This window comes from Trachypithecus francoisi, unplaced genomic scaffold (genome assembly GCF_009764315.1).
Source record: "Trachypithecus francoisi isolate TF-2019V2 unplaced genomic scaffold, Tfra_2.0 Lachesis_group10, whole genome shotgun sequence".
NCBI classification, from domain to species: domain Eukaryota; kingdom Metazoa; phylum Chordata; class Mammalia; order Primates; family Cercopithecidae; genus Trachypithecus; species Trachypithecus francoisi.
In genome coordinates, this window is record NW_022681455.1 from 67,625,479 (window position 1) to 67,635,622 (window position 10,144).

Consider the following 10,144-nt stretch of genomic DNA (forward strand, 5'->3'; position numbering starts at 1 on the left):
AGCCAGTGGTGTGAATCAGTCTGACTCCAAAGGCCTGAGAACCAGGGGAAGTTATGATGTAAATCCAGTCTGAGGGCAAAGAAGATGAGATGAGATATCCTAGCTCAAGCAGTGAGGCAAGAAAAAAGGAGTGAATTCCTTCTTCTACCTTTTGTCCTATTCAGGCCTTCAATGTATTAGATAATGCCCAGCTACATTGGGAAGGACAGTCTACTGAGTTCACCAGTTCCAATGCTAATCCCATTCAGAAACACCCTTACAGACACATCCGGGAACAATGTTCAAACTGGTACCCCGTGGCCTACTCAAGTTGACACATAAAATTAGCCAACACAACATGTTAGCCACTTAAAGTAGTGTGTAGTATAGGGCATACATCTCAGTAAGTGTTAACTCTCTTTAAATTATGAATGTATTTTTCCAAGTCTCTAGGCATTGTAAGAAGAAAGATTTTTTTTTTTTTTTTTGAGTAGGGGGACGGAGTCTTGCTGTGTCCCCAGGGTGGGCTACAGTGGCACAATCTCTACTCACTGCAACCTCTGACTCCCTAGTTCAAGTGATTCTCCTGCCTCAGCCTCCCGAGTAGCTGAGGCTACAGGCACTCGCCACCACGCCTGGCTAATTTTTCTATTTTTAGTAGAGATGGGGTTTCACCGTGTTAGCTAGGATGGTCTCGATCTCCTGACCTCGTAATCTGCCTGCCTCGGCCTCCCAAAGTGCTAGGATTACAGGCATGAGCCATCATGCCCGGCCAGTGGTAGGAAAGATTTTTAAAAATGAAATTTGAAATACTTGAAATTGTATTATACGAGTACACATTTAAAATGTCATTAGTTGAAAATAGTGATTACATGAGTGAACTGAAATATATACATTAGTTTGTGGAACATAAAATTCACATAGGTGCTATGGTTTGAAAATTTGTTCCCTCCAAAACTTCTGTTGAAACTTAACCCCCGGCCGGGCGCGGTGGCTCAAGCCTGTAATCCCAGCACTTTGGGAGGCCGAGACGGGCGGATCACGAGGTCAGGAGATCGAGACCATCCTGACTAACACGGTGAAACCCCGTCTCTACTAAAAAATACAAAAAACTAGCCGGGCGAGGTGGCGGGCGCCTGTAGTCCCAGCTACTCCGGAGGCTGAGGCAGGAGAATGGCGTAAACCCGGGAAGCGGAGCTTGCAGTGAGCTGAGATCCGGCCACTGCACTCCAGCCTGGGCGACAGGGCCAGACTCCATCTCAAAAAAAAAAGAAACTTAACCCCCAATGTGGCAGTATTGAGAGGTGGGACCTTTAAGAGGTGTTTGGCCTTTAAGAGTGCAGAGCCCTCACAAAGATTAATTCATTTATGGGTTAATGGGCAATTGGGTTATCATGGAAGTGGAGCTGGTGCTGTATGAGAAGAGGAAGAGAGACATAAGCTAGCATGTTAGCATCTGAGCACACTCAGCCAACTTGCCATGTGATGCCGTGCGCTGCCTCAGGACTCTGCAGAACTTTCACCAGCTTCAAGGCCCTGGCCAGATGTGCCCCTTGACCATGGACTTTCTAGCCTCCAAAACCATAAGAAATAAACTTCTTTTTTTTCATAATTATCCAGTATCAGGTATCTAGTTATAGCAACAGAAAATGGGCCAAGAAAACTGGCACTGGGAGTGAGGTGTTGGTATAAAGTTACCTGAAAATGTGGAAGCTGCATGGGAACTGGATAATGGGCAAAGATTGGAAGAGTTTGGAGGAGCAGAGTAGAAAAAGCCTAGATTCTGATTAGGAGTTAGAAGACAAGAAGACTAGGGAAAGTTTGGAACTTCCTAGAGATACTTAAGTGGTCGTGACCAGAATGCTGATAGAAATATGGACAGTAAAGGCCATTCTGATGAGATTTCAGATGGAACTGAAGATCAAGGTGTTGGAAACTGGAGTAAAAGCCTTTCTTAGAAAGTGGCAAAGAATTTGGCTGGATTGTGTCCATGCCTAAGGCTGGGTGTTTTATAGCAACACTCTACTCCCAGCTACCAATTCCAGGGAATGCTGAACTTAAGAATGGTGAATTAGAATATTTGACGGAAGAAATACCTAAGCAGCAAAGCATTCAGGCTATTGCATGGCTACTTTTAACCACTTACATTAAACTGCAAGAAGGAATAAGTGACTTAAAGACAGAAATTGTAATCAAAAGGGAAGCAAAGCAGAGAGATTTGGGAAACTCTAAGCCTAGACGTGGTAGAGAATGAAAGACCATTTTCAGCAGAGGAAACGAAGGGCGTGACCAAGCCACTGTTTGCTGAAGAGATTAATATGGCTAGAAAGGAGCCAGAGATTATTCATCAGGACAGTGGGAGAAAGATCCCAAAGGCATTTCACAAATCTTTGAATCTGCCCCTCCCATCACAAGCTCAGAGACCTAAAATGGCAGAATGGTTGAAAGGGACAGGCCCAGGGCACTCTCTAAGGGCTTGCTGCCCCGGGCTGCCTTGGGCCTCTACTCCTGGCATTCTGGCTGCTCAGGCAGCTCTAGCTCAAATGGCCCCCAGTGTGGCTCGGCCTCCCACTCCAAAAGGTCCAAGTTGTAAGTCTTTGTAGCACTATCCAGTGACACAAGTGGTCTCAGATGCTGCTCATGCACCCACTCCAGAGGGCACAAGCAGTAAGCCTTGGTGACTTCCACATGGTGCTCGTTCTGCAGGCACATAGCAAGAGCTATGAGGCATAGCAGCTTCCACCTAGATTTCAAAGGATGTATCAGACAGCCTGTGGGCCCATGCAGAGACTTACTGCAACGGCAGAGCCACTGCAGAGAACCCCTCTACTAGAGTAGTGCTGAATGGAAATGTGGGACCAGAGCTGCTGCAGGAAGTTCCCACCAGGACAGTGCACTCTGGAGCCACAGGGGCAGGACCACCCTGAGACCCCAGAACTGTAGAGCTACCAGTATGCAACACCAGCCTGGAAAAGCTGCAGGCACCTGACTCCAACCTGTGAGAGTAGCCACATGGACTACAACAAGCAAAGCCATAGGCATGAGATTGCCCAATGTTTTGGAGACCCACTCCCTACCTCAGTGTTCACAGGATGCCAGCATGGAGTCAAAAGAGATTATTCTCCAGCTTCAAGCGTTTTTGTTTGTTTGTTTGTTTGTTTATTTGTTTGTTTGTGATGGAGTCTCATTCTTCTTTCTGTCACCCCGGCTGGCAATGGCATGATCTCGGCTCACTGCATCCTCTGCCTCCTGGGTTCAGGAGATTCTCCTGCCTCAGCCTCCTGAGTAGCTGGAATTACAGGCACCTGCTACCATGCCTGGCTAATTTTTTTGTATTTTTAATAGAGACAGGGTTTCACCATGTTAGCCAGGCTGGTCTTGAACTCCTGACCTCAAGGGATCCTCCCGCCTCAGCCTCCCAAAGTGCTGGGATTACAGGTGTGAGCTGCTGCACCCGGCTGAGCTTCAAGATTTAATGTCTGCCCTGCTGGGTTTCTGACTTGTTAGGGGCCTATTACTCCATTTTTCTTTCCTATTTTTCCCTTTTGGAATGGAAATGTATATCCTATGCCTGTCCTACCGTTGTATCTTGGAAACAGATAAATTGTTTTCACAGGATCACAGATAAGACTTTGCACTTTTGAGTTGTTGCTGGAACACGTTAAGACCTTGGGGCTATAAAGATAGAATAAATGTATTTGTATGTGATAAAGACATTAGTTTTGGAAGGCCAGTGCCAGTGCCAGAATGCTATGGTTTGAATGTTTGTCTCCTCCAAATCTCATGTTAAACTTAATCTTCATTGTAACAGTATTAATGAGATGGGAAATCCAACTGTGCTATTTGACAGGTAGGACCTCTGGAAGGTAATTAGGATGTAATGAAGTCATAAGGGTGAGGCATTAGTGGCTTTCTAAGAGAAGAAAGACCTGAGCTAGCACATTTGGCCACCTCACCATATCATACCTTGTGATGCCTTAGGACTCTAGAGAGAGTCTAGTCTCCACCAGCAAGACCCCATGAACTTGGCCCACATGTCACCGTGAACTTGGACTTCCCAGCCTCCAGAACCGTAAGAAATAAATATCATTTTTCTGCCGGGTGTGGTGGCTCACGCCCGTAATCCCAGCACTTTGGGAGGCCAAGGCAGGTGTATCACCTGAGGCCAGAAGTTCAAGACCAGCCTGAACAACATGGTGAAACCCCATCTCTGAAAAATACAAAATTAGCCAGGTGTGGTGGTGCACATCTGTAATCCCAGCTACTCGGGAGGCTGAGACAGGAGAATCGCTTGAACCTGGGAGGCAGAGGTTGCAGTGAGCCGAGATCACACCATTGCACTCCAGCTTGGGCAACAAGAGTGAAACTCCATCTCAGAAAAAAAAATAATAATCATCATTTTTTAATAAATTACCCAGTTTCAGCTATTCTTTTATAAGCAACAGAAAATGGATTAAGACAGTAGGTATATAGAGGGTAAATATGAGAAAAACGGGATAAATGGACTAGCTCAGTCAGTTTGGATGACTCAAAACCTCCTACCCTGTGGCCTTTTAATAACTGGGTCAGGAAAAGTCAAGTCCAGTGTACAGATCTGGAATAATGGAAGGACGGGAATTGTTGGGCTCCCCTAAGGTATCCTTTGCAGCATGTCATCTGGCCTCACTCACTCTTAGACGTTGGGCCTTCAGCTCCCAGGCTACACTTGAATTAGGAAGAAAGGTTTTGCAAAACCTATAGAAGACAGAATCCAGTAGGCTGATAACTGTGTGATGTGAATTACAAGTGCAATATTACTTGAGAAGATTATACAGAGACTCATTTAAGAGAATAAAAATTATTATCCCAGAAACGAATTAACTATTGTGCAATTAGGACTAGTCATTTGGTCTTTCTATCAGTTTTCTTTCTTTGTCAGCATTCATTCTTCTAGTTGCAATTACTATCTTTGCTGCAAAGTAATAACTACATTTCCTTAGAAATATTCTATAATTTAGTCAACCTCCAACTGCCCAAGTCAGTAAAGGTTTTTACTAAGTTAACATTCAAAAAATAGTAGACCGGATGTGTTGTCTCATGCCTGTAATCCCAACACTTTGGGAGGCTGAGGCAGGTGGATCACCTGAGGTCAGGAGTTCAAGACAATTAGCTGGGTATGGTGGTGCACGCTTGTAATCCCAGGTACTTGGGAGGCTGAGGCAGGAGAATCGCTTGAACCCGGGAGGCAGAGGTTGCAGTGAGCTGAGATCATGCCACTGCACTTCAGCCTGGGCGACAGAGAGGACTCCATCTCAAAGAAAAAAAGAAAAATAGTATGTTAAATTTTTGTTGTATAGTTTTGCTTGTGTTCTACACTATCATGATGTGCAATAGAAAAAAGACAACTTATATACTTCAAAAGCTAATCTAAAATATATAACAACCAAAGTGTTATATTAAGATAATTCTTAACCTCTGTTAATAGTAACATGTTTCATTACAGTTATCAAATATATAGGTAAAATTTGGCAGCATGAAAACACTTGTGGTCTGTATGTCTATCAAATATTCATGAAAAAACCTGAAGACTATCAATTTGGTACCTACAAAAGATGATGTGATGGTCATGGAAATGCATCACCCAGATCTCCTCCTGTGAGAAGCAGAGTTGATTGAGAACCCTAGCTGCTACCCCATGGTATCTACCACTGTATTCCTTGCTGTTCCCAGTCAATGAGTGAGAATGGCAGGACTATTAACACTGGCCCACTCCCCTGATGGGCAACATTGGCTCAAGGACTTCTCATTAGATTGCCCAGAATTTTCTTAGAAACATGCTACTGTCTGAGATTCTTCCTACCCCATACTCCTTTCCTTCACTCTCTCCTTCACAGGTGTCAAACCCTACCTACTTCATAATTCACAGATATCTCCTCCAATAAATCTCCTTCAAACTCAATGCCATCTTGCCTTCTGTTAATTCGTAGAGAACCCAAATTAACATGGATAACTTTTTAAAAACAACTTACAGACAGTTTTTCAGAAAATGTCATACAATGCTTGTGATTTTTTTTTAGTATGATCATAGTTTAAACACTTTTACATCACTTGGGGGATTTCTGGGAAATTATATGTTGATCTTTTATGTACAAGGCTCATGCCATGGAGTGTTGTACATATTGAGTGTTTGGTTAGATTGAATTATGTCTAGTAGGTCCCAGATGCTGAGACCTACACTGTGTGAAAATATATATATTACCTATTATTAAACTTGTAAGAGCAAGCATAAAGCCATAACCTGCTAGTAAATAATAAGTGTTCATTGGATAGTTTGCAGTGAGAAAACTTTGTCATAGCAATTGTTAATGATAGTATATCAGTAATCTGATAATTTCAGAACAGGACAGTAATTTTTCTAAATACAAGGTAAGAATGGCAGTGAGATTAATGAGTGCTGATTGATCAATTAGAAGGGAAAGTCAGATGAAGAGTGCCTAATGAGTTCATTCATTCACTAAATTGATTCATTCATTTAATCAGTGGTGATTGCCTACTACATGCTTGATATTCTGCGAGGCTCCTTCTGTTTTTTGTTTTTTTTTTTTTTTTTTTTATTTACTTATTTTTGAGAGTGAGCCTCGCTCTGTCGCCCAGGCTGAAGTGCAGTAGCGTGATCTCGGCTCACTGCAATCTCTGCCTCTGGTTTCAAAAGATTCTCCTGCCTCAGCCTCCCGAGTAGTAGGAATTACAGGCACCTGCCGCCAGGCCTGGCTAATTTTTTTTTTTTTTTTTTGGATTTTTAGTAGAGACAGGGTTTCACCATGTTGGCCAGGCTGGTCTCAAACATCTGACCTCCAGTAATCTGCCTGCTTCTGCCTCCCAAAGTGCTGGGATTACAGGCATGAGGCACCGCACCAGGCCACTGCTACGCTCTTTCTATTTGGTGATTAATGAAACAGATCCCCTGCCACCCTAGCATAAAGTCTGATGTGTTTTGATGTATGCATGCAAATAGTTCCAGAAGACAACCACTGAAGACTAAAGGATTGCAGGTGACTATACTTCACCCCAGCCAAACCAAAGGGAACTTCCTAAGTTTAATGAGACTATCACTTTCTGAACTTTTGGTACTAGATGACTCTTCAGAGATCTGGATTTTCACCTTTTGAAATCTAAACAGGCTCTGTGGGATATTTATTAATTAAGTATTCATTTTGTAATCAGATGTGTTCTGATTTTGCCATATATATAAGCCTCCATGGACATTGATCAAGAAGATATGGAGTGAGCATAGTGATAAAACTAAGATTCCTGGATATATAAAATTCTTTAAGCCCTTCCGAGTCCAAGAGGAGCGTTTTTGGTGGCCACAACCTCTGGAACTAAGCTCCTCTCAACTTCCCTGAGACTGGTTTGCTATAAATGAATTACAAAAGATTATTGAACTAACAATGAATATGAGGGCATGTGTGAAATTAAGAAATATTTATGACTAACAAGTATTCAGTATCAGTTCATTGTCCTGTGGGCACTTCATTCTGTCTTCTTTAAGATCTTTCATTTGCAAGCCGGGTGTGGTGACTCAGAGCTGTAATCCCAGCACTTTGGGAGGCCGAGGTGGGCAGATCCCTTGAAGTCAGGAGTTTGAGACCAGCTTGGACAACATGGTGAATCCCTGTCTCTGCTAAAACTACAAAAAAAAGTAGCCGGGCGTGCTGGTGGACGCCTGTAATCCCAGCTACTTGGGAGGCTGAAGCAGGAGAATTGCATGAACCCAGGAGACAGAGGTTGCAGTGAGCTGAGATGGAGCCACTGCACTCCAGCCGGGCGACAGGGTGAGACTCTGTCTCAAAAAAGAAAAAAGAAAAAAAATTTTTTTTTTTTTGAGACGGAGTCTCACCCTGTCTCCCGGGCTGGAGTGCAGTGGCCGGATCTCAGCTCACTGCAAGCTCCGCCTCCCGGGTTTACGCCATTCTCCTGCCTCAGCTTCCCGAGTAGCTGGGACTACAGGCGCCCACCACCTCGCCCGGCTAGATTTTTGTATTTTTTAGTAGAGACGGGGTTTCACCGTGTTAGCCAGGATGGTCTCGATCTCCTGACCTCGTGATCTGCCCGTCTCGGCCTCCCAAAGTGCTGGGATTACAGGCTTGAGCCACCGCGCCCGGCCAATATCTTATTTGTAGAAACAGATACCCCTCCACGATACTCCTATTGACCATTGGTTCTAAAATAACATATATTGCTTTCTGCTTCTCCCTCTCCCCCTTCTCTTTAGGGAGGGAATACCGTCTGTTATCTCTAAACCAACATCTCTCTTATAATCAGCCAAGTCTAGGTGGTAAATTAAAGAAAAATGTAGCTGTTTCTATTCAAGGTTTTTAGATGAAGACGACATAATCTATTTTGGTGGTGATTAAACTTTTTGGTTTGGGACCCTTTACTCTTAGAAGCTTTTGAGGTGCCTATATTGTTTAGGACCCCAAAGAACATCATTTTATGTACGATATCTACCCACACTTACTGTATTAGGAATTAAAGCTAAGTAATATTTAACATACTTAACTCATTAAAAATAACCCATAGCAAACCTATTGCATGTTAACATAAAATGAAATGTTTTGAAACATAACTTCTCCAAAACAGAAAAAAAGAAATTGCAAAGAGTGGCATTGTTTTATTCTCTTCAAGATCTAACTTAATAGAAGGCAGCTGTGTTCTCATACCGTCTTCTGCATTCGATCTGCTGTGGTATTTTAACTGAGTTATGATGAAGAAAAGCTGGCTTCACATAGTTGTGTACTTGGAAAAAGGAAGATCCCACAGATCCACTGAAAGGGTTTGGTAGAGCTGAGGGTCCTCCAACCACATTTCCAAGAACTGCTGAGCTGATTTAAGTAGGAATGGAGATACTAAATAAGAATCTTTGGAACCGCCAGCAGAACCACACCCCACTACAGCACTGGCTGGAGAAGAAGGTAGCTGCTGCCTATAATGTGAGCTAGCTTTACCTCTGCAGGCAGGAACCTGCAACCACCACCACATGGGCCCCAGAACCCCTGTGTCCCACTGACTTCCTTGTCACCACGTTTAACCCATTTCTGAATGACTGTCTTGTGCAGATACATCAGCTTGATGAACACTGAAGTCAGATGCTTGCACTCCAGTGGAGGCTGGGAGGTGTGGTTTTACTGAATTCTATGGGTAAGGCAGACTTCACCCAGAGGAACTATCAGATATAGAGATGGTGTTCAAAGATTTTAGATAAAAATATTACTTGTCCACTACTATCATCTAGTTGAGAAGCAGTTTCACTGGGACACACAGTATAGATGTGTAAAATATATAAAATGTATTGCAGAAATGTAAAAATAAGATTTAAATAATCCCAGGCCAGGCACGGTGGCTCACGCCTGTAATCCCAGCAGGCAGATAACGAGGTCAGGAGTTCGAGACCAGCCCAATTAACATGGTAAAACCCCGTCTCTACTAAAAATACAAAAATTAGCCAGGCATAGTGGTGCGTGCCTGTAATCCCAGCTACTCGGGAGTCTGAGGCAGGAGAATCGCTTGAACCTGGGAGGTGGAGGTTGCAGTGAACCGAAATCACACCACTGCACTCCAGCCTGGGCAACAGAGCAAGACTGTCTCAAAAAAAAAATAAAAAATAAAAAAGGTTTAAATAATCCCTAAAGCATGTTCAATGTCCATTCCTGTTCCTTTGAAGAATACTTCCGTAGAGATTAGACTTTGAGCCTGTAATTTATTTTTGTGCCTTACATAGCATTGGTTAATGAATACGAAGATTACTTAATGATCAATAACTTACGAAAGTTACTTAAAATTCTGTAACATCCTATATTCTTTTAGAATAAGGTTTATATGTATTTAGGCCATGTATTTCTAACTTAGTTTTAGCAAATAGAATCTTGTCTGATGCCTTCAAACCACAAATACTCCTAATTAGCTATTGCTTGTAAAAAGGAATCAAGGACAGATTGAGAATGGAGTTTGTTATTGATGCAGGTGTGACAAGGAGATGAAAAACAAAAGAGCTTTTAGAAGCAATTTATAATATTGGAAGTTGAAAACATGCACGAGGAAGAAACTAGGAATATGTTTTTGCAGGGCTTGTCTTTTCCTAGCTCCTTTGGAAAAATTTGAATTTATAAACTGAGATGTTATAGAC